Genomic DNA, 20,508 nt, shown 5'->3' with positions numbered 1-20,508 from the left:
GAAGCGGGGATGAAAAAGAGCTGTAAAACTCTAAAGTGGGTGTTGTCGCTGCGCGCGTACTGAATAGCGGTGTTGTCACGCGAGTTCTTATCAGCTGTGTTGTCGCGCGCGTACTGAATAGCGGTGTTGTCGCGCGAGCTCTTATCAGCTGTGTTGTCGCGCGAGTTCTTATCAGCTGTGTTGTCGCGCGAGTTTTTATCAGCTGTGTTGTCGCGCGCGTACTGAATAGCGGTGTTGTCGCGCGAGTTTTTATCAGCTGTGTTGTCGCGCGAGTTCTTATCAGCTGTGTTGTCGCGCGCGTACTGAATATCGGTGTTGTCGCGCGAGTTTTTATCAGCTGTGTTGTCGCGCGCGTACTGAATAGCGGTGTTGTCGCGCGAGTTTTTATCAGCTGTGCTGTCGCGCGAGTTCTTATCAGCTGTGTTGTCGCGCGCGTACTGAATAGCGGTGTTGTCAGCACACTGTTCAGATTGATACAGACATGACATCTCTATCTTACCCATGGTTTGTCCTCTCAAGTGGGGGAAAGACAATGCACAACGTTACCCACTGCTGTCAACCTGGGCCAAGTCATATCTCTCTTGTCCCAGAAACCTCAGTCCCAAATGAGAGGGTTTTTTTCTGTTGCAGGGGACATTGTAAATGCCCAGAGATACCAGTTTTTACCAGATTATATTTATATGATAATTTTCCTTTAAACCCATCTCTATCTAAGTGAGTGAGTGATTAAATGTTGAATGTGATGAGTTTTCAACAATACTAAATTAAAAACTTTATTTTTTTTACATGGTTTAATTTTTTTTGTTATTAAAATTGAAGTTCCTGTTTCAAAGCTTACAGATAGATGACTAATTTGTATGTCATTGACACTTTTGGCACTTTTTTGAGTATTTTCATAAGTTTTGTTTTTTCCTGTAAATGATTCAATAAATACCGTACCGTGACATTCATACCGAGGTATTACCGTACCGTGAAATTCTGATACCGTTACATCCCTAGTGAATTGTGTAAGCTAAATTGTCCGTGTGTAGTGTATGTGTGTGAATAAGTGTGTATGGATGTTTCCCAGTGATGGGTTGAGGCTGGAAGGGCATCCGCTGCGTGAATCATGTGCTGGATAAGTTGGCGGTTCATTCCGCTGTGGCTACCCTAGAATAATATAAATAACTAAGCTGAAAATAAAATGAATGAATAAAAATTGATTAAGGCTATTTAATGATTTTGTCTTCAACTATATATTTAATAAAGTAAATAACCCAGCAAATTCATCTTTCAAAGTTCTGCTAATAGATCACTGGTGAAATGCATCTTCACTTTCTTCTCAGACTTATATATAATATAAAAAAGCAATATATAAAAGTGTGCTCTTCAGGGCTTTCTCACTGTCATTTAAAGATACAGGCCCAGCACAGCTTTGTGAACGCAGCCCCAGTCCAGCGCTACTTACATTAAAAAGCCAGCCAACCATGTCTATTTGACCTCACCCCTGAGCTAAGAACATACTAAAGGGAGCAAAGCAAGAAAAACACGAGCTGTCCGCTTTTCTTTTATTTAGCGCTGCGAGGAGAAATATGACTCTATAAAAGCAGAAGGATCCGCAGAGCTGAGCGCTGCCGTGATGGGGTGATGCATTGGGCTCGTCCGCCCGGCGACAGTGACATATTGTGGGGCTCTCTGAGACTCAGGCCAGGCAGGTGTATGACAAATTGCACAGCCAATCAGGGAACATCTGTTATTCATCATGCCTCCACGCCCCTGGCACTGCCCGCGAGCTCCACCTGCAGCGAGGCACCCGGCGGCACCAGTCAGGCCTAAAGACAATGACTGTTTAACCTGAGTAATGGGCCAAAAAGAGATGACGGGAAATCAGTGCTTGCAGATGACCCTCTTAGTTTACCATGTTTGAAGCCCGCATTAATCAAATGATGTGACAATTTATTGATAATTTTTTTTTTTTTATATTGTGACGCAGTTCCTTGAGAAATAGATTATTAAATGAGCAAACAGTGGGTGTGGCTTGTTTTTTATCAACTGCAAGCTGATTGGATGTAGTAAAGTAAATGTTTCGTTCATAAAGATGGGAAAAAGGGTTTTACCATGTTTTCAGGTTTTACCACATTCTCGACCTGTTATTTACTTGTTTATTTTATTTTTTGGCTTCTGTTTTTGTCTTACCTGCTTTCTGGAACTATTCTTTGCCGGACTTAAACCCAATCATCGTGGTCAACTCCTTTCTCTGCGTCTGAAGTCCGCCAATGTACATGGCGAGCTGCTGGACAAACTGATGACAGCAGTAAAGACATGAACACAGAGGTACTCGGTCAGCTCGTAAGCGCGAAAAGGAATGCCATCATACCGCGCCGTAGTGTTTGTTTTAAAGACAAATGCAGCCATACGTACCGATAAACTTCCGATAAATGGTTAATGTGACTTTTTCTATTTTTTAGGGTTTCTTTTACAACGTCAATGTTGTTATGTATTTAAAATATAATCCATTAAATAGACTTCAGCAATTATTTAATTGTTCAAGTGTAAAACAAGATAAAAATTTACACACACATGCCTGTCAAAATCTACAGGCTAGTGCAGAAACACCATTAAAAATGCTGGAGTAAAAAAAAAAAAAAATATTTAAAAAACATGGTGCGGAAAAAATTAATTTAATGCTGTGCTTCTCGTACTTTTTGAGACCCACTTTATATTGTAAATTAATCAGGGAGTGAAAATTGTTGATTACATAAAAAACAGACCTTAAACGCGCCAACTGTGTAATGGCATACAGTTCACTGGAAGCTTTTGATCCAGGTTACTGACAAATTAAAAGTCCTTCTGCATGCTTCTGCATATATCTTATTTGCAATCTCCAGAAATGTATATAGGGCTACGTTTTCAGAATGAGCCTATGTTGAAACGGAAACCTGAAGGGTCGTGGTCAAGTATGTTAGCCACGCCCAATACCAAGTACAGTAGTATGAAAATTAAACTGAAAACAAACAGTAAGTGCATTTTCAGATTTCAGTTAACGATTAGAAGGCAAACTTTTTTCTATTTAATTGACACGCACAGATGAATTGTTGACCACAAAACTAGCAATGTAAGCTAACAAAATCAATATGCTAGATTTGATTTCATGTTTACTTTAAAGATGCGTGGTTACAACAACCAGCACACTGCACCACAGCAGCTCAGGCTCAAACAATTAAATTAAATTACTACAATGTTTTTTTTTTTAAACAATTTAACCAAACCAATAACAATATGATATTTTTAATTAAACTACTATAATAGGAATTTAACAACAGTAATGCCAAATGACTAAAAAGTTATCAGTTATCAGTGTGATGGTGTAAAACTGTACATTTCTAGTCAGGCCACTTAATGAGGTTTTATACCAAAGACAGAAATAAGTGCTGTTGTAATGAATATTTCTGTGGGAGAGCGTTGCTATGTGATTATATTGCAATGCAATATAGAGCAATTACCTGTTCAGGTTAAATCAGAAGTATACTTAAACGAGAAATGAATGAATTAATAATATTTTGCTATAGGCGACGCAGTGGTGCAGTAGGTAGTGCTGTCGCCTCACATCAAGAAGGTCGCTGGTTCGAGCCTGCGTTGCATGTTCTCCCTGCGTTTGCGTGGGTTTCCTCCGGGTGCTTCGATTTCCCCCACAGTCCAAAGACATGCGGTACAGGTGAATTGAGTTGGCTAAATTGCCCATAGTGTATGATGTATGAGTGTGTGTGTGGATGGATGTTTCCCAGAGATGGGTTGTGGCTGGAAGGGCATCCGCTGCATAAAAACATGCTGGATAAGTTGGCGGTTTATTCTGCTGCGGCGACCCCGAATTAACAAAGGGAGTAAGCCGAAAAGAAAATGAATGAATATTTTGCTATAGGCTTACACTGAATCAGTTACAAATTAATTGCATTAAATTATAAAATATGTAATATTAAATGACCCCAGCTTAAATGTAAAAACCTACCTGTGAGAGCATTTCTTTCCACATTTCAGATTTTTTATGTAAAATTAAAGATGCAGTAGCTGATTGTCTTCAGAAACATGTTTTGTTGTGCTGGTTGAAAGTCTCTTCACATTCCACTGATAACAATTAAAGTAAAGGATCTACATGTATTTATATGTATTCTTATATTCTGGGTGAAGCATAAAACTAAAAAAATGTTTGTATGCTGTGGTCTCTTCTATCAACGCATCTTTATGGATTCATTCCGTCTTTGGCTTCCTTTCAACCAAATTCAATTGACTTCAGTTGACACCTCATGGCTGCACATTTCCAATCCCCCTGGGGAAGCTGAACCCATTTGTTTCACATTTGGTGTCAAGGCAAAAAAAATCTAACTCTGTAATATTTCATAACGGAGAGAAAAAAAAGAGAGGAGCCTTGGATTGTTCAGAGGGATTTTATTTGATTCTGTGTGGATTCTTAAAAGATCCTTTGATCCTCTTAGATTCCTTTAGAATTGCTTCCAAATTTCATATAGGAATTCCACTGGGAATTCTGTTTAGATCCTTGAGGATTTTTTTCAGTATATAGTCCATTTTATCAGGATCAGAAAATGCTTAATAACTGCACCAAGCAGGAGACTTGAATAAATAGTTAAAATAACTTTATGTAGAGGGTGGCATGGGTTGCTCAGTGGTAAGCACCTCACAGCAAGAAGGTCACTGGTTTGAGCCCCGACTGGGCCAGTTTCTGTGTGGAGTTTGCATGCTCTCTCCTCGTTGGCAAGGGTTTCCTCTGGGTGCTCCAGTTTTGCCCACAGTTCAAAGACATGAGCTATAAGTGAACTGAGTAAACTAAATTGGCCGTAGTGTGTGAATGAGTGTGTATTGGTGTTTTCCAATACTGGGTTGCGGCTGAAAGGGCATCCCCTGCGTAAAACATATGCTGGATAAGTTAGCAGTTTATTTCGCTGTGGCGACCCCTGATAAATAAGGGAATAAGCCGATATAAAATAAATGAATGATTGAATGAATGAACTTAATGGAGAATTCAGAATTTTTTTGTTATTAGTCACACCAGTGGTCATTAAGAAAACTGCAGCCAGTATAATAAAAAAAAGTCATCAATTCAAATTGTAATTTGATTACAAAGTGTATTTGACACTGTACACCAGGGCTATTCAATTAGTTTGTCATGGGGGCCGGTTCATGAAAAGCATCCCAAACGAAAGGCCGGAGAGATATGACTTTCTATATGAGTGATAACACAACTGCATATAAGAGCCCATTCACTGTATTTTTTCTTACGACGTAAAGATTGAAGGCAAAGTACAAGACATCTAAGATGTTAAAATGTTAATATATTGTATTTTGATACTACATAATGTCAGTGCATTGTACAACAGAACTTTTTTTTTTTTTTTTTTTTACAAACATTCAAATGTTGTTTTTCGCACAACAAAGCAGTGCATTGCTGAAGTAGGCATGTTCTACATTCAGACACTTTCATACGTTATTTTTTAACTGCATAGCAATTAGGGATGCAACAATTATAGATTTTGGTTGTACGATTATATAGTCTGAAGAATGATCATGGTTTCAAGGATATCATGTCTAATGTAAATTTAAATTTTATATAAGGTAAGTAGCTATTTAGATTAACTGTTGTTGCCATCTGCGTTCATGCATGCATAATCATTTTAATATTAAATTATTTAAATATTCTTCTAACATATCTTTTGTTTACATTGCACTGAAAGGCACACACAACTCTCACCGTAAGATGTTTTCTACTGCGTGCATCTGCCCCGAAAAGTTGGGGTCTCCATGATAGCCCTAGCAAGATACTGTCCTGGGCTCTCTCCCATATTGCCTGTGTAACCCCACCGTTCCTACACCACCCAACCCGTTCCGAGCTAGGATTGAACCGGCGACCTTCCGCATGGGAGTCGGTTGCTCTACCAAGGAGGCTAAAGACCATGGCCTCTAGCATCTGTCGCTAGAGCACCTTTAGAGGTCAGAGGAGTGAGGTTTACCTGCACAGCACTTACTAGCTGGCGTCTGTTACACTCACCCCCCTAAACCTCACTCCCATCCGGGTCACGGCACCAATGTAACCCCGCCGGTCCTACACCACCCAACCCGCTCCGAGCTGGGATCGAACCGGCGACCTTCCACATGGGAGTCGGTTGCTCTAACAAGGAGGCTAAAGACCATGACCTCTAGCGCCTCTCACTAGAGCACCTTTAGAGGTCAGAGGAGTGAAGTTTACCTGCACAGCACTTACTAGCTGGCGTCTGTTACACCTATGCCTAAATCCGCCACTGCTCCTTTGCTAAAAAATCTTTCAGATGGGGTGCTAGTGGCTGTGATGCACAACAAAGAAACCAAAAAGCCACTTTGGCGACATCCTTTTTTATTTCTCACTGCTGCTATATGGCACTCATTTTAGCATGTGTTGTTATTCTGACCTGAAGTGACAAGCACGAGCATGTAGTTTTCTTCATATTTTTGACGCTCCCTTGCTGTCTCTCATAACTTGGTGACCATCAACCATTTCTCATAGGATGACAAACGGACAAATCATTGCTCCAGCTCTGAGACAAGTTTATAGAGAGAATTAAACAGCGCTGCAGTGTTCGCGTGCGCCGTATTTGTCTGAGGTAATTAGTCTGCCGTTATTACTGAAATGTGTATACTGCATCCAAAGTATAAAGCAGATTGGTTTGTTCTACTTGCATGAATCACGGTGCGCTCGCGCCATTCAGAAAAGTTCAGATATTTTCAACTGCGTGTACCTGGAAAATGTGCACGCGTCACGTGTACACCGCTTGCACAATATGTGCGTGTCGTGCTAGTTGGACGCCTCCATTGGAAATGAAACTCTAAGCTTTTTGGCATTGCTTTCAAGGCGTGCACTCAGCTGCCAGATTTTAATAAAACTATAGCCTTCCTTCTGAAACTTCATACTGAATCTTTTTTTAAATTTGTTTTTTTTTTATCGATATTGACAATTGTGTTCGGTCAATAAATACAGATATTGTCAGGGTTCTGTCACTTTGGTCTTGTAAATTCTTGTTTTGGTGGCAGAGCTCTGACACTACTCATGTCTGGTCCTGTTTCTGTCTCTGTGTGCGCGCGCACCGTCGTGGGTGTACGCAGAGTGTGCGCGCTTCCGCTTGATGTGGCCGCGCACGCTCTGCGTCCATCAGTTGCGCGCACTCTTGTACTAGTGTTTGTGTTTGTTCTGTCAGCATCGCGCTGCTTTATTCTCGGCGCCTCCGTCTAGTTGGTTTCAGTTTTGGTTGGCGCTGAGATGAAGCATGCACGTTGCTTATGTGTGAGCGCACGGTAAGGTGTTTATCTATCGTGTGCTCGTGTCTTGCGTCTTTTCTCAAAGCACGTGGCTCAATGTTTACATTGTGGTCACGTGCTTTTGTTTTGTGCTTCAGTGTTGCGCTCGTCTTGTCATGAACATGCGGTTAATGAGTTCTCTCATTGGCTGCATGTTCTTGTCCTGTTTTTTGTGAGCGCATGGCTTGTGTTGTCTCTCTGTGTCATGCGCTCTCCCGTCTATTGTCTAGTCCCACCCTCCTTGTTAACCCATTATTAGTTAATTATGTTCATCTGTTTTTGTGTTAATTTCCTACAGTTTATAAACCCCTTATGTCTGCTGTCCTGTGCGAGTTCGTCATCACATGTTGTCCATCTTTACCTGTCCTGCTGTGTCCAGCATTGCCTTGTCGTGCCTGCCCAGTCAAGTTTGTTTGTTTATTAGTTTTACTAGTGTTTTCCCCCTCGGGGTTGTTTATTTTGCATTTTATTTTATTTTTATTATTTAATAAAATCCTATCTACTCTGCACTTGGGTCACTTGGGTCCTCGCTCCTTTTTCCCTTTACCGGAACGTGACAGATATCGATTTTATTGCCCAGCCCTAGAGATATGTCTCTAAAATAACAGACTGGCAGTTTATTACTAGGTTTTTAATCTTTAATATACATTACCATCCCAGACACAGTACTACTTCAAACTATCACTTTTTTTTACTTTTCAAGGTTAAAAGTTGTTTTTCATGGTGTGGATATGTAAGATTTCAAGATGCATTAACAAACCAGTAAAAAAAATCTCTCCTTGCATTTAGAAAAACACAGTAAAACTTTATTATTGTATTAAGTCATAATTTTAGCCCTTACTGTATATAATAGAAGAGAGGCACACAACCTTCTATTTTCTTGCCAAAGCTTCCCTTCATATAAAAATCTGTTACAGAGAAGTTACAGTATAAGTGTCTTATACTGGATGTTGTCTTAACATATGTGGAGTAAAAGACGGAAAATGTTTTCAGTAATGTCAACTTTTGGTATTTCCGAATTAGTGTACAAAAAAAAAAAACAATGTGCATTTATGAGGTGTGCTCCAGACAGGTGAGTGGGCTTGACAAACCACCTGTAGAAACACTCATGTTTAAGCACTTAATTCTCTATGCACAAACAGTTCCATTGTATAATTTGCACTTCTTGTGTGTATTCTTCCTTAATTGTAAGTCGCTATGGACAAAAGTGTCTGCTAAATGACACCATGTAAATGTAAATAACATAGTCTAAATCTTTCTCGCATAGTTCAAAGCCAGTATTACTAAATTAAATCACAGTTTAGTAAACTACTTCATACAGTAACTGAATACAAAAACCTGACAGTTTTTGAGCACATGCAGAAAGAGGCAAACGGGTTCATGCACAGTGGAGGCGGTTACATGAGCTCACCTCATGACTGATTCACTTTAATGAGTAACTGAACCGAAATCAGTGAGCATGTGACTCATTTTGTGTGAGGTTGCAATGGTTCATCGACTCTTCCCCACTTCTGTTTACCCCGTCATTCGCCTGCATGCCTCTAGCGCTCCACACCAGCCACGTCTCAATACTTGAAGTCAGTTTAGTTTGATTTAAAACCACCATCGGAAATCAGGCAGGATTTCAGCAGCGATACAATCACATTGATGCGTAAACACAGGAAACTCTGTTCTGAGCTGAACTCCATCACAATATCCAATTCTGTCTCTTATTCTGCTGAAAAGGCATAAATATTTTACTCTTAACTGCCATATTGTTTAATTATTCAGTATGATGCATGCGGTACTACTGGAGCTTCAAGAGATGTTTTTGACATCACTTATTTTAATATGAGACATGTTATCTATTGAAATAAAAAAAGAAAAAACAGACTTTAGTTTATACGGAGAGGCTATATGTAAGAATTTGCATGACTGAAACGCTTTTTATTGTGATAGTGTGATCAGCTGTTAGAGAATGTTACTTTTGCAGACGTCCAAGGTTTCTTATGAAAACCTGTAGACTAGTTTTTATGCGAATTGCAGAGAAACCAGAAACATTACATTGCTTGTGCAGTTTATTAAAAAAAGCCTGTGATTATGACTATCTGAGACACACAGGCACACTTCGTATTCGAACAAACGTTCATGCTGGATTACGAAAGTCTTTCCTTAATTTTTGACATTGCCTTGAAATTGTTTATAAGGTTCAAAACAAAGAGATATTTAGCACAGTTTAGCATGTTTTAACATTGTTTACTTTACTTGTTACCATTGTCAATATATTTCTGTCATTTTTTTGTGGGAACCATACAAATGAAGGAGAATATACACTCACAGGCCACTTTATTAGGTACACTTTCTAGCACCGAGTTGGACCCAATTTTGCCTTGAAAACTGCCTTAATCCTTTGTGGCATAGATTCAACAAGGTACTGGAAATATTAATCAGAGATTTTGGTTCATATTGACATGATAGCATTAACGCAGTTGCTGCAGATTTGTTGGTTGCACATTCATGATGCGAATCTCCCGCTCCACTACATCCCAAAGGTGCACTATTAAATTGAGATCTGGTGACTGTCGAGGCCATTTAAGTACAGTGAATTTATTGTCATGTTCAAGAAACCAGTCAGAGATGATTTGCGCTTTATAACATGGCATGTTATCTTTGCTGTAGCCCATCTGTCTCTAGGTTTGACGTATTGTGCATTCAGAGATGATCTTCTGCATACTTCAGTTGTAAGGAGTGGTTATTTGAGTTACTGTTCCCTTTGCTTTTCTATCAGCTGGAACCAGTCTGGCCATTCTCCTCTGACCTCTGACATCAACAAGGCATTTGCGCACACAGAACTGCTGCTCACTGGATATTTTCTCTTTCTCTGTAAACCCTAGAAGTGGTTGTGTGTAAAAATCCCAGTAGATCAGCAGTTTCTGAAATACTCAGACCAGCCCGTCTGGCAACAACAACCATGCCACATTCAAAGTCACTTAAACCACCTTTCTTCCCCATTCTGATGCTCGGTCTGAACTGCAGCAGATTGTCTTGGCCATGTCTACATGCATAAATGCATTGAGTTTATGGGATGTGATTGGCTGATTAGAAATTTGCGTTAACAAGCAGTTGGACAGGTGTACCTAATAAAGTGGCCGGTGAGTGTAAATTTAAATCTACAAAATTGTCTGTGACTTCACACGCAGCACTTTTTGTCGACAGCATTTGAACTCTGAAATAGATCACTCTAGCATATTAGCCTACTGTTTCAGGGCAAACACGTTGAAATCAAAAAGCCGTCGTCTCATAAAGGGATAAGCAACAAGAGCAGAAACCTCTTCTTTATTGACATCCATTCAAAAACAGCCTCTAGTCTTTCTCCTTGCAGTTTTTGCTGTTACACTTTTCTAAGGTTATAAACTGTGTTGTTAATAGCACATATTAGCATGTTTTAACCCATTGGCTATTTTTAGAGCACATGTTTATCTCTTTTCGAATGTTAAATAGACAGATTTAAATATTGCTTTAGGATTTACAAAGTATGTAAAACATTTAAACAATGTCTATCCATATTTTCTACACAGCAAATGTTTTTCAGATGAAACCCTCTTTGAAATATCTTGCAGATTTAGGTGTGCTCTCTGGAATGTTGCTAGAATAAAGTAGCATGGTGCTAGCATGTTGTTTTAACACATGGCTAAGATGTTTTCACTTATTCCCTTACAAAAATTTCCCCTGGTTTTACAATAGTAAAACTGTAGTAGAACAATAGTAAAACTATAGGAATCATAATAACCATGATTTATTTTTTGTAATTTTTTTTTTGGTGCGTACTGACAATACTTAAACCACAGTATGCACCAAACAACCATGATTACTTCAGTCGTGGTTACTACAATTTCACTTTTACTATTGTAGTAAAACCATAATATCAAAACCTTGGTTTTTAAAACCACAGTACACAACAAAAAACATAGTTCCTACAGTTTTACCATAGTACTACTATTTTTTAAACCATGGCTTCAAAACTATCGCTATAGCAATAGTATATAGCAATAGCAGTTTTAGTATACTGATCTAAATAGTAATCAATGTTAGCACAGGTAGTATGCTAACATTTTTTAACACTGTGCTAACATGAATTAGCGCATTACTATCATTTTTCAGACACGTTAGGCGAAATAAACATTTAGCATCTAATACAATGTTGTTAGCATGTCTAGCATGTTCAATTTCAACTTTTCAATCCTATTTGGCATGCTAATAAGCATATTGGTGGCAGATTTTTACTGTGTATTGATAGCTACACAAGTTCTAAGGGTTACCATGAAAGATGCCATAACATTTTAAAAACGATCAGCCTATAAAAATTAAAGTCAGTGTATTTTGGGGTATTTTACATCAGCACTTTCAATTTGTAAACAAAGTATTAGCAGGAACCATTACAGTTTTCATTTAAACCAATACTGTTCCCATAATAGCCATTACAAATTCTGTAATGGTTTAAATTGTAATTTTAATAATAAATAGAGTATATAACACCAGGTCAGAACATCATGAAGATCTAGCTTGAGTTTTTGTGGGTAGATTTACAGCAGTCTGTGTAGAAAGGTGGACTCATAAGACTTAAATAAACAACAGATCTATATGCTAACTTAATATGCTAACGTAATTACCTGTACATGTTTCTCATTTCTCACCCTCTCAAGTATAATGTGGCTGTTAAAACATAGAAATGTATATTGCAATTAAACGTTTAAAACAAGCTCCTAATTTTATTCATTTGCACAAACAAGCATATACAGACAAGGCAAACGAGCGACCAAAAGTTACAGACCTAAGTTTAGCCTAGGGGTTAAAAGGTATAGAGTACACAACAAAATAAACCAACTTTTCTTCAGTTCCAGCACCTTCAAACACATTTCAAGAAACTCAGCATCCATTTATTTATAAGGCTGAAAAAAAGGAAAGCTGCATGCAGCGGCAGAAACAAAGCCAAAATACAAAAAAAAACAAACCTAACTTGCAGTGAAAGACTATTGACCTGACAACAAAAGAAGAATAAAACAACAGAAGTCTTTCCTGGTTCTCTAACTATATATATATATATATATATATATATATATATATATATATATATATATATATATATATATATATATATATATATATATATATATAAATCAGGACACAACTTGCAATAATTTATACACAAACAAAAGAATTGTTGATGTAACCAGATGGGATGTAACCAGCACTGTAGGTCAAATTTTGAGTCTAACATTTAAAGTAAACAAAACAGATGCAACTGGAACAGGAGAGAGGCAGTGAGTCAAAATAACTGGATTTTGGCAGCTGTTGTTCATGATTTTTGACAGGAAATGACAACCACAACCAGCTTTTGTTGACACTAGTTCATCAGTTTGGTGTCATGGAAAAATATATTTAACAAAAATGTTTTTCCACAGTGAATGACACTGATGAAAAAAAAAAAAAAAGCAATTGTAAATGGTTCCAAGAAAACAGAAAAACATTCCATCTTTAGTGTCCCTTGCTAATGTTGCTAATTTTACAGGGTTTGAAGAAAAAAAAATTGATGGATGAGGGATACAACGGTGTCTTTCAAATCAAGGAAGACTCCAGTGCATTTAGCGACCACCTTATTTTCTAATAATTTTCAAACATTCTTCACTGACGAAAAAAACGATTAGTTTACTTCACTTAAAATATGAGTAGACCTGTTGCTTTTAACGTCATTAGCTGACTTTGATTTAAAATAGAAGTAAACATGTTGCCTTAATCATTTTAATTAAATAAACTATGATCATAATCATAAAATTAAGTCAACTTAACATTTCCAATTTACAATGGTTTACTTAACTTTTACAACACCAAATTAGAAAAAAGTTGGGACAGTATGGAAAACGTAAATTAAAAGAAAGTTGTGATTTCTAAATTTACTTTGACTTTTATTTCATTGCAGACAATACAACAAACATTATTTATTGTGGTCCTTTATGATTCTTATTGTTTTTTTTTCTTTTCCAAAATATACATGTATTCCAATTTTCGATCTTGCAACACATTTCAAAATAAGTTGAAACAGTAAAGCATTCACTACTTTGTAATGTTGCCATTAATTTTCCACAGCACTTAAAAGACATTTAGGTACTAAAGACACTAAGTGATAAAGTGTCTCTGGTGTAATTTTCGTGCTTCAAAATGCACCATAGATTCTCTGGAGACAGGTCGGACACAGATTGGAGACAGGTCAGGACTGCAGACAGGCCGGTCAAGTACCTGTAGCCAGGACTTTGTAATGTGTGCAGAATGCGGTTTGCATTGTCTTGTTGAAATATGCATGGGTGTCCCTGGAAAAGAAGACAGCATATTGTGCTCCAACATCTCTATGTACTTTTCAGCATTAATGGTGCATCACAAAAGTGCAAGTTACCTTTGCCAAGGGCACTGACAGAACCTCATACCATGACAGACCCTGGCTCTTGGACTTGTTGCTGGTAACAGTCTGCATGATCCTTTTCTTCTTTGTCCAGAGCACACAGTGTCCATTTCAATCTCCCAAAAATACCTGAAATATTGATTCCTCCGAGCATCGTACGCATTTTCACTTTTATGATCTCTTTTTTATTTGCGTCTTTCATACTGTCACAACTTTTTCCTATTTGGGGTTGTAAAATAAAGTCACAAATTTAAAGCATTAGAATTGTTCAGTTTTTTCAAGTAAGCAATTGCTTTTAACTGTGTATTTTAAACGGGCCACGGAAAGTGCTTGGATGCAGTAAAGAAAAATGTGTAATTTCATTTTAAATGCATAGTTGACATTGTTTGAGATGACTTTGCTATGACACTTGATGTAAACTAAAACATTATAACCTTTCTTAGGTATAGTATGACACAATTATAATGGCCTCGTGACAATCATGTTTATAACAGATTAATGCCAAATAATGTTGTCTTTATAACATAACTTGTCATAAATCTGTTATAAACATGATTATCATAAGGCTATTGTAATTGTGTCATACTATTATTTATATACAGTACTTTATAATATACTGTATACAGTGCATCCCGAAAGTATTCATATTCAGTATTCAGCGCTTCAGTTTAGTCTGGGGGGTGATCAATAACCCGATGGTCACTAAGTCTGAGCTCCAGCGCTCTTCTTTTGAGAAAGGAGAACCTTTCAGAAGGGCAACCATCTGTGGAGCAATCCACCAGTCAGACCTGTATGGTAGAGTGGCCAGACGGAAGTCACTCCCCACCTTAAATTTGCCAAAAGGCATCTGAAGGACTCTCAGACCATAAGAAACAAAATTCTCTGGCCTGATGAGACTAAAATTGAACTCTTTGGAGTGAATACCAGGTGTTATGTTGGGAGAAAACCAGATACCACTTATCACCAGGCTAATACCATGGTGGTGGCAGCATTCTGCTGTGGGGATGTTTTTTAGCAGCAAGAACTGGAAGACTAGTCAGGATAGAGGGAAAGATGAATGCAGCAATGTACAGAGACTTCCTGAATGAAAACCTGCTTCAGAGTGCTCTTGACCTCAGACTGGGGCGACAGTTCATCTTCTAGCAGGACAATGACTCGAACCACCAAAATATCAATGGAGTGGCTTCACAACAACTCGGTGAATGTCCTTGAGTGGCCCAGCTAGAACCCAGAACTAAATGCTATTGATCATCTCTGGAGAGATCTGAAAATGGCTGTACACTGTGGCTTCCTCTCCGATCTGATAGAGCTTGAGAGGTACTGCAAAGAGGAATGGGCAAAAATTCCCAAAGACAGATGTGCCAAGCTTGTGGCATTATATTCAAAAAGACTTGAGGCTGTAATTGCTGCCAAAGGTGCATCAACAAAGTATTGAGCAAAGGCTGGGAATATGTCTGCACATCTGATTTTTCAGGTTTTTTATTTGTTATAAATTTGCAACAATTTAAAAAAATCATGTCATGGAGGTGTACAGACAATTCCTTTGTGTTCATGTTTTGTTTGTATTTTGACATGCACTGTCAACCCTGGGACCTTATATAGACAGATGTATGCCTTTTTAAATCATGTCCAATCAACTGAATTTACCACAGGTGAACTCCAATTAAGCTGCTGAAACATCAGTGGAAACAGGATGTACCCGAGGTCAATTTAGAGCTTCACGGTAAAGGCTGTGAATACTCATTTACATGCGATTTTTTTTATTTTTATTTTTTTATTTATTTATTTATTTTTTTTATAAATTTTCAACAGTTTCAAGAAATTATTTTTCACATTGTCATTATGGGGTATTGTGTGTAGAATTTTGAGGAAATAAATGAATTTAATCCATTTTGGAATAAGGCTGTGACATAAAAAAAATGTGGAAAAAGTGAAGCGCTATGAATACTTTCCAGATGCACTGTGTAACACTTCTGCTTCCATATTAAAAATGGTTTTATTTTTTCATTATATTTCTGTATTCGAAACTTTATTTTTTTTCTGATACCAAATCTGCAGAGCAAAGATTAATTTTGGTGTTGGTAATTTCATACAGTTGAAAACAGCTTCTTATTATCCCTATTTGTTTCACTGGTTTAATATACGAGATTTCTAAGACAGTAAATGTGGATTCTTTCCTATAAAGTTTGAACTTTATTTTTTAATAGACGGTCTTGAGTCGACTACACTACTATTTCTGCCAGTATGTGTGGCAGAAATAAAAGCTGTGTATTACTCGAAGCTATTGTGGTAGGTTACACAACCTTTAAAACGGCAGTAGTTAGCACAGTAATTTAATGCAGGTTAAGCACTATCATTAGGAAATGATAAGGTGCTCTCAAGGGTGAATTTGACCTTCATCTCAGTTCCCAGCTGGTAGAGGCTAAAACAAATATGAACTGATTCCTTTCTCATCCCTCCTCAAAACCACAGCAAACTTGTATTCAGGTACTGTATGAAACCGCTTTATTCACAATGCAGTCAATTCCCAATGGAACGGCCCATGTTGTTTTATGTTTTGTTTTGTTCATGGTTTTGGTGTCGTTTGATGTTTTTTTATCATCTCGTGATCTCATGCTGATTGCAACAGCCGTGTTTTTGTGTGTCAATGTGTGATGATGCATCATTTTTGTCATATATTCTGTAACATTGCAGAAGGATGCAGGCGGATACCCACGAGTCTGCAGTCCAGTGATGTTTACCAAACAAACATAAAAAGTCAGGAGAACGTGGCATAAGGTAATCTGCATAAGCTTTGGGAGTCATGTACATTTCACAAATTAGACTGAATTAGCATGAGGAATTGGGAGGCTTTATTGTGGTCAATACAACTCAGGCTAAATTCGTCTTTATTGTTATGATAGTCATGTTATTATGTTAAAATCTTATTGTGTGATTGAAAAGTGAACTTCATGTTGTTTTCCGACCAATCAAACCTTGCGTTTGCATTAATCTGGCGTTGCTGCAGACTTTTTTTTCAGTATGATAATCTATTTCTAAGTGACTGAATATAGCAACCCAGGCTTATTGCGGAAACATACCCAGGTCTACATTTCTATGTATTTCTATAAATATGTAACCGGAGGTATGTCTGCTTACAGGTTTTGTTTTTGCAAATCCACCAGAGGCTTCTGTATACACTTTTTGATGATCTCAAAGTTCTCTCGCACAACCTCTTCTCACGTAAATCCACAAGAGGGCGCAATATACACTTCAGCCGACCAGATCAGCTTGCTGTCGACTGACTGACCGACTGACCCACCCACCCCGTTCCCTAAACCCAAACGATAGTGTTTTCAAAAGAAATCTAATAAAAGAAAAGCTGTTGCGTTCACAAGATTGCACACATTTTAAGCCTGTTGTTTATTTATGTATTTTTGCGTTAGTTTTATTTGGTTTCTGGTACCATTTGTCGCCAAACTTGAACCCTGTTGTCATGGTCAGCTCCGCTCCTCATTCCAAGTCTATTGATGTATGCGACAAGCTACCGGGACTGATAACACCAGAGAAAAGCACCCATATGGAGTTAAGTGGTCAGCGGCAGCTCGAAAAGTAACAGAAGCCAGCATCTGTGTCTCTTCGTTGGCACGTGCCTTAGCGTCCCACCAGTCCCACCAGTGCTGATATACAGCCATATTGCACTGCTACAAGTGTGATATTGCGTTTATACAACAGTTTGATGGCACAATTGTTTATATAAATAAAAAAATCAAACACAGAGTCTAAAAAACCTTTTTTATTAGGACCTACTTTCTTCCGCCTTTCATTCACATCTGCAGCTAATGTCAAAACAGCAGAAGCCGTTACTAATTCACCAACGTCACTTTAGAGCTAGAGTTTGAATGACTCTCTGTAACATAATGTCTAAAATAATGATAAAACAGCAGATTTTGCTCACACTTTAAGATTATAAGGCTGAACGTGACATAAATTGCTGTCCATCTACAGAGATATCTTCTTATAGTGCTACAGTCTACAGTATTTCTTTGTTGCAATCGGGATATCACAATGATTAACCCTAAATAAAGCAACACAATCATTACTAGACTGCTGTTGTGTTTGCAATAAGGAAAAATTCTAAACACATGTGGACTTGCTTGTTTCTTTCTGTCAACACAAAACACATTCCTGATATGCAAGCAAATCGGTATAAATACAGCACCACAACAAACAAAAGAGAGATCGACTTAGAATATCACTTACCAGCATATATGCCAACATGTCTCTGAAAATCTGGGAGACAAAGGGGGAGGGGGTGTTCGGGGGTGAGGTCTCTGAACAACACTGTTAAGAACCGAGATAGGATGCAGCTGGCTTTGGGCGGCCACTGCGATCGGGCACTCTACCAAAGTTGGTGTCCCGGGGGTGTTTACAGACTGTACCAAAGGGGGGGGTGAAATTACGGGAGTTTTCTGGAAGAAATAAAAACGGGATAGTTGCGGAAGATTGGTCTGAAATATGGGATGCTCCTAGAAAAACTGGGAGTGTTGGCAGGTATTATAAGTTTAATAATGATTTCATCTGCTATAGTTAGAAATCAGACTGTTATAATCTTCTAAGCGAAGGGGCTTATAATTTTATATATATATATATATATATATATATATATACACACACACACACACATACAGGGCTTAATTTGTGCCCCTCCTCAAACACCCTCCTCCCCTGTCCGATGATCACTTTCACTTTCTTCCGCGGCTCCCCAACTCTTTTTACTTTCGTTTGCGACAACCCCCTGCTCTTCACTTTCGTCCACCTACACCTACAGCCCCTCACTTTCGACAGCGACAATCTCTCCCCCATATATATGGACCATTAAAAGTCTAAAGTGTCGACTACAATAATAAATCCAAACAATTTTTTTGGACATATTTTGAATTACTTTTTTTGTTTAATAGATGGGTGAAATTATTTTTAGGTTGTTGATCATGGTCTCTTTGTTAACTAATTTTAATGGTATTATAATAACAAAAAAATGTGATTGTGCAAAACAAAGGGACAATATGAAGCTTTACTAATAAAACATCAAAGGTCAGTGACATCTAAAATGATACATTTGAAGGGGCAACAAAATGTATTCTGCTCCTCACGCAGTTCAGCACAATGAAACAGGAATGCAATTTCCATTTCATTACAGCTTAGTGTGTGTTTAAAGCTCTCATGTCTTTTAAATTGTATTCAGAAGTGGTTTGGCAAAACTAGAATAGATTAGCATATTAAAACATTAAGATATTGACAGTGATTGGTTGGCTGTGAATGGTTATCTGATAGCTATTATTCAGAAGCGGGGCTTTTTATTCATTTAAATAGTTTCTTTAATGTCAAACGCTGTCCAAATGGCTCATTAGTAACATCACGTATCATTTTCAACATTGTAAACCTAGAAGCGAACACTTTGTAATTGGAAGCTTTAGGTCAAAGTTTGGGTCAAAATGTCTGAATCCTCATTAAGTAAAAAGTGCTCTTGTTATGTCTACAGAAAGAAAGTGGCATGGTTCAATTGCATATCAAACAGGAATGCATTTAGTGATTTAAATCTTGACCTTTTCAAGTTGTTTCAGATTATAAACACTATGTCAGTCATTTTTTGAGCTTTGGTTGAATTCAGATTACTAATCGAATTCATGTTGAATAAATGTTACTATATGTATCATGTATTTAAATAGGGTCTTATCATGATTTTTACACTTTCAGCTTATTTTAGTGTATAATGATGTCACTCCAGCAGGTTATTTTTTGAGTTTTCTTTTGGGAACGTACACATTACAATTGACATATTTAAATAATTCCTCCCAAAGGTTGCTTAGTTCTATGATATTAAATTTAATTCAATTCATCTTTAGTTCTAGTAAATTGAAACTGTCAGTCCAGTTTTCAGAGTTGAAGTTTAGTTTCAAGAGTTCACACTTAGATACTGTTTGACAACTTGTTAGCAAGTTAGCAGGTTTGGCATGCTGTCCCGGGAGAGAACCCTGAGCTCGGAGACAGTTGAGCCCAGGGCTCCCGCCAGGTCCATAGAGCATGTGAGGGGAGTACGAGATCAGGTGTTCTCGAAAGCTCCCCTCGGCAATAGAGGAAAGGAAGAGAAGGGGTGGATGGTTTTTTTTTTCGGGAAACGAAGATAAAGGAGTAGTTCTTAGCTAGGTTACTTACAGTATAGTAAGTTTGGACCAATCTGATTGGCTAGCTAATGAATGTAGATGAGTGGCCAGCTGCAGTCAATCATATCACGTGCTCCTCTCGAAATTAAACTTCATTTAGTTCAGTTCAGTGTGGTTTAATTTTCACTGCTGAAAGTCCAAACACTGGATAGCAAATCCATCAATGCGCAATCCTAAACCAGGCAAGCCAATGGCGACAGTAAAAAGGAACAAACTTCACCAAGGGATGAAAGCGCTAAAAAAAAAACCAAGAGAAACCAGGAACACTAACTGGGATTAGTCTGTTATATTCATGCCCAATAGATGCTGTTTTCACAGATATAACATATTAATATAAATTCTACCATTTTTATCTGTTTACATTCACAGATACAATCAACACTGCAAACTTCGGTAAAACAATGATACAAAAATTGGTTTTAATCTCACACAATATATCAGTGAGAGAAAGCCTTATATTACAGGAGTTTAAGTTTGTTTTTTTACAGAGCAACTGAGGCAGGTGTTTTAAAGACTCTACCAATTTTTGGAAAGGAGCAGGGAGCAGTAACTAAT

At 37.8% G+C, this 20,508-nt stretch overlaps 1 long non-coding RNA gene across 1 annotated transcript in view; it reads left to right on the top strand.

Annotated features, from left to right (window-relative positions):
• si:dkey-172h23.1 overlaps window positions 1-20,508 on the top strand; it is a 93,239-nt gene that overhangs the window by 60,745 nt on the left and 11,986 nt on the right. Inside the window, exon 3 of the long non-coding RNA NR_170249.2 lies at window positions 16,445-16,528. This is a non-coding gene — a long non-coding RNA (si:dkey-172h23.1). The remainder of the gene's footprint in view (window positions 1-16,444; window positions 16,529-20,508) is intronic.

This window comes from Danio rerio, chromosome 7 (assembly GCF_052040795.2).
Source record: "Danio rerio strain M-AB ecotype USA chromosome 7, GRCz13ab, whole genome shotgun sequence".
NCBI classification, from domain to species: domain Eukaryota; kingdom Metazoa; phylum Chordata; class Actinopteri; order Cypriniformes; family Danionidae; genus Danio; species Danio rerio.
The sequence above is the reverse complement of the archived record's forward strand: the minus strand, read 5'-3'. Positions and strand labels throughout refer to the sequence as shown.